Source organism: Perna viridis, chromosome 2, assembly GCF_037379345.1.
Source record: "Perna viridis isolate PV_CMFRI_1.1 ecotype Kerala chromosome 2, ASM3737934v1, whole genome shotgun sequence".
NCBI lineage: Eukaryota > Metazoa > Mollusca > Bivalvia > Mytilida > Mytilidae > Perna > Perna viridis.
Genome location: NC_142446.1, coordinates 52236483 through 52241482, shown reverse-complemented (window position 1 = coordinate 52241482; position 5000 = coordinate 52236483). Strand labels below are relative to the sequence as shown.

The 5000-nt window shown below is 33.8% G+C and overlaps 5 non-coding genes across 5 annotated transcripts; all 5 read left to right on the top strand.

Moving 5' to 3' along the window:
* The first annotated feature begins 377 nt into the window (after window positions 1-377).
* Window positions 378-484, top strand: LOC148625781 (U6 spliceosomal RNA). The gene has a single exon (XR_015920250.1). It is a non-coding gene; the product is annotated as a U6 spliceosomal RNA (small nuclear RNA).
* A 581-nt stretch (window positions 485-1065) lies between these two features.
* Window positions 1066-1172, top strand: LOC148625780 (U6 spliceosomal RNA). Its single transcript, XR_015920249.1, has one exon. It is a non-coding gene; the product is annotated as a U6 spliceosomal RNA (small nuclear RNA).
* Window positions 1173-1753: 581 nt separating this feature from the next.
* LOC148625779 (U6 spliceosomal RNA) lies at window positions 1754-1860 on the top strand. The gene has a single exon (XR_015920247.1). It is a non-coding gene; the product is annotated as a U6 spliceosomal RNA (small nuclear RNA).
* Window positions 1861-4106: 2246 nt separating this feature from the next.
* On the top strand, window positions 4107-4213 carry LOC148625778 (U6 spliceosomal RNA). The gene has a single exon (XR_015920246.1). It is a non-coding gene; the product is annotated as a U6 spliceosomal RNA (small nuclear RNA).
* Window positions 4214-4799: 586 nt separating this feature from the next.
* Window positions 4800-4906, top strand: LOC148625777 (U6 spliceosomal RNA). The gene has a single exon (XR_015920245.1). It is a non-coding gene; the product is annotated as a U6 spliceosomal RNA (small nuclear RNA).
* The last annotated feature ends 94 nt before the right edge of the window (window positions 4907-5000 follow it).

Here is a 5000-nt window from a genome sequence, read left to right as displayed (position 1 = left end):
AAGGGTGAAAAATATCCCCGCAGATCGGCCACCGTTTGTAGCTGAGGGGAAAGATGTTTAACTTTAAAATGCGAAGACGTAGGTTCAAATCTGAATGTCAAGTCACTTACTTTTTTTTTTTTTAAATTAGTTGTTATTTATTTTCGCCAACAATATCACTTTTGTTTAGTCTAAGCATGTTCATAGTTGTTTCAATCTGCCATTTCTCTGTACAAAATAACGGCTTAAACTTGTATGTACGGGCTTACTGCAAATACGACTACAACGTATGTCCAACGTTTCAGCAACTCGGTAATGAATATGCAAATATTTCTTACCTTGTGTTCAGTTTTAAGTCAAATGTTGTACTTAAATACCGATCAGCGCTACATGTAACTGTACTCGCTTCGGCAGTACATATACTAAAATTGGAACGATACAGAGAAGATTAGCATGGCCCCTGCGCAAGGATGACACGCAAATTCGTGAAGCGTTCCATATTTTTTTTCGACTGAATAAAGTATTCTAGAGACTTATTTTTGAATTTTAATGACGGTTTATGACTTTTGAATTTTTATTATAAATATCTCAACTGACTCTTGCAAATAAAATTGTGCTTTTTAACTTTTCTTCCCGTTCTCTTCTTGAACGCATTTGAGTGTCATTCTATTTCACTTGTTTTTATTTCTTCGTTGTCGTAGGCAACGAGATAAGGGTGAAAAATGTCCCCGCAGATCGGCCACCGTTTGTAGCTGAGGGGAAAGATGTTTAACTTTAAAATGCGAAGACGTAGGTTCAAATCTGAATGTCAAGTCACTTACTTTTTTTTTTTAAATTAGTTGTTATTTATTTTCTCCAACAATATCACTTTTGTTTAGTCTAAGCATGTTCATAGTTGTTTCAATCTGCCATTTCTCTGTACAAAATAACGGTTTAAACTTGTATGTACGGGCTTACTGCAAATACGACTACAACGTATGTCCAACGTTTCAGCAACTCGGTAATGAATATGCAAATATTTCTTACCTTGTGTTCAGTTTTAAGTCAAATGTTGTACTTAAATACCGATCAGCGCTACATGTAACTGTACTCGCTTCGGCAGTACATATACTAAAATTGGAACGATACAGAGAAGATTAGCATGGCCCCTGCGCAAGGATGACACGCAAATTCGTGAAGCGTTCCATATTTTTTTTCGACTGAATAAAGTATTCTAGAGACTTATTTTTGAATTTTAATGACGGTTTATGACTTTTGAATTTTTATTATAAATATCTCAACTGACTCTTGCAAATAAAATTGTGCTTTTTAACTTTTCTTCCCGTTCTCTTCTTGAACGCATTTGAGTGTCATTCTATTTCACTTGTTTTTATTTCTTCGTTGTCGTAGGCAACGAGATAAGGGTGAAAAATATCCCCGCAGATCGGCCACCGTTTGTAGCTGAGGGGAAAGATGTTTAACTTTAAAATGCGAAGACGTAGGTTCAAATCTGAATGTCAAGTCACTTACTTTTTTTTTTTAAATTAGTTGTTATTTATTTTCTCCAACAATATCACTTTTGTTTAGTCTAAGCATGTTCATAGTTGTTTCAATCTGCCATTTCTCTGTACAAAATAACGGTTTAAACTTGTATGTACGGGCTTACTGCAAATACGACTACAACGTATGTCCAACGTTTCAGCAACTCGGTAATGAATATGCAAATATTTCTTACCTTGTGTTCAGTTTTAAGTCAAATGTTGTACTTAAATACCGATCAGCGCTACATGTAACTGTACTCGCTTCGGCAGTACATATACTAAAATTGGAACGATACAGAGAAGATTAGCATGGCCCCTGCGCAAGGATGACACGCAAATTCGTGAAGCGTTCCATATTTTTTTTCGACTGAATAAAGTATTCTAGAGACTTATTTTTGAATTTTAATGACGGTTTATGACTTTTGAATTTTTATTATAAATATCTCAACTGACTCTTGCAAATAAAATTGTGCTTTTTAACTTTTCTTCCCGTTCTCTTCTTGAACGCATTTGAGTGTCATTCTATTTCACTTGTTTTTATTTCTTCGTTGTCGTAGGCAACGAGATAAGGGTGAAAAATATCCCCGCAGATCGGCCACCGTTTGTAGCTGAGGGGAAAGATGTTTAATTTTATGAGTCGGTAGAGCATGAGACTCTTAATCTCAGGGTCGTGATCAGACTTTTGGAGAGGAGTCGAACGCACCCAAGATGTCAGACGTGTTTTGTTACAGTGTTCTTAATGTTTGTGGAATTAGTTAGATTATCAGTTTTGGAATGGATTTTCCAGCCGAAATATAGTGATATGATGGACATAGTTACACAAGTAGTAAGTTTCAGTTGACAAAATACGTATTTATATACAATTGACATTATCGTGATAGCTTCTGCCGTTTTTGATTTGAGGGTCTTGTGGAAAATTGATTTATGAATTCAATGTTGAGAGATTAATTTATGTGAAAATGGATTGTCTACCGAAAACATTAACTTCTTTGTTGAAAATTGTAAATGAACAATATACTGATTTTAGCTGGACATCTACTGAACAAAATGGAAGAATGAAAATATCTTTATTGTGGACAAATGGTGATAAATCAACGAAACGGAAATCTAATGCATCTAGAAAACGTGACCGGAAACGACTGAAGCAATTTGTAGAAAAGAAAAATTCAGAAAATAAAACATCTGAAAGCGAAGATGAATCGTTTATTGAAAGTGATACAGAAAGTGATATTCCATCTGAACCCACCGATGCGTTAATGGACGTGATCGACAGTGTTCCGTGCAGCGCCTCATTGACGGTAAATACTAACAAAGGAAAGCAGTCAAGTGAAGAGAATAACCAATTGCGAACCGAGAGTGTGAAACATGTTAACGGAAATTTAAATGCCGCAGGGAAAATATGTATAAGTGAACATTCGAATACACAGAATATGTTAACTAAATCTCATGACGTTGTGAATACAGAAAATATTTCGAACACTGAAGAGAAATCAAAATCTCGACAGACACCAGTTCTAGATAAAATTGTTATCAAAACTTCGTTGAGTATGTGTAGCGCAACACTATTAACGTTGATCCCAATGATTAATTTAATCATGTCCTACTCATTAGGAAAGGAAGAGGACATTCATTATTTCGGTCCAGGAACAAAGCGGTACACGTACGCTTTGCACAATATTGAAAACGATTTTGATGATGTTAGGAAAACTAAATACATGAATAGTGATATAGCTAGTGCAATTGAGAAAATGGAAATTATTGCCCGCAGGAAAATAGAGACATGGTTAAACTAGGTCTGATTTGATTTTTAAAATGTATGATAAAGTTTGAATGTATGGAAAATGTTTTGAAATATTTTTTTTTTACATTTTTTGCATGCCAATGTTTTAAAGCAGTCTGGAATGGATAGCCAGCCGGAATCTTTAATATTTGGATATGAAATTGTGTATTGTATTTCAATTACCTTTTCACTTGTTTTTACATTTTACCTAAAATTAAAAAAAAAGAAAATAAAAATGTGCATGAATACAGTGAAAGAGTACAACTGTGATATCGCTTGTGCGTACATGATTGTGAATAAAAATATATTAAATGTATGAATATAAAAATTTTGTAGGTATTGCGAAAATGGACAATTGTGGTGACTTTGTTTTCTATGCGTATGTAATTGACATATATGATATAACTAATCAATATGATAATAGTATGTCTATGAGAATTAATAACAATATCTCTTTGATTTGTAAATGTTTTTCTGTTAATAAAATTTTATCAAGATAAAAAGATGTTTAACTTTAAAATGCGAAGACGTAGGTTCAAATCTGAATGTCAAGTCACTTACTTTTTTTTTTTTAAATTAGTTGTTATTTATTTTCTCCAACAATATCACTTTTGTTTAGTCTAAGCATGTTCATAGTTGTTTCAATCTGCCATTTCTCTGTACAAAATAACGGTTTAAACTTGTATGTACGGGCTTACTGCAAATAAGACTACAACGTATGTCCAACGTTTCAGCAACTCGGTAATGAATATGCAAATATTTCTTACCTTGTGTTCAGTTTTAAGTCAAATGTTGTACTTAAATACCGATCAGCGCTACATGTAACTGTACTCGCTTCGGCAGTACATATACTAAAATTGGAACGATACAGAGAAGATTAGCATGGCCCCTGCGCAAGGATGACACGCAAATTCGTGAAGCGTTCCATATTTTTTTTCGACTGAATAAAGTATTCTAGAGACTTATTTTTGAATTTTAATGACGGTTTATGACTTTTGAATTTTTATTATAAATATCTCAACTGACTCTTGCAAATAAAATTGTGCTTTTTAACTTTTCTTCCCGTTCTCTTCTTGAACGCATTTGAGTGTCATTCTATTTCACTTGTTTTTATTTCTTCGTTGTCGTAGGCAACGAGATAAGGGTGAAAAATATCCCCGCAGATCGGCCACCGTTTGTAGCTGAGGGGAAAGATGTTTAACTTTAAAATGCGAAGACGTAGGTTCAAATCTGAATGTCAAGTCACTTACTTTTTTTTTTTTTTTTAAATTAGTTGCTATTTATTTTCTCCAACAATATCACTTTTGTTTAGTCTAAGCATGTTCATAGTTGTTTCAATCTGCCATTTCTCTGTACAAAATAACGGTTTAAACTTGTATGTACGGGCTTACTGCAAATACGACTACAACGTATGTCCAACGTTTCAGCAACTCGGTAATGAATATGCAAATATTTCTTACCTTGTGTTCAGTTTTAAGTCAAATGTTGTACTTAAATACCGATCAGCGCTACATGTAACTGTACTCGCTTCGGCAGTACATATACTAAAATTGGAACGATACAGAGAAGATTAGCATGGCCCCTGCGCAAGGATGACACGCAAATTCGTGAAGCGTTCCATATTTTTTTTCGACTGAATAAAGTATTCTAGAGACTTATTTTTGAATTTTAATGACGGTTTATGACTTTTGAATTTTTATTATAAATATCTCAACTGACTC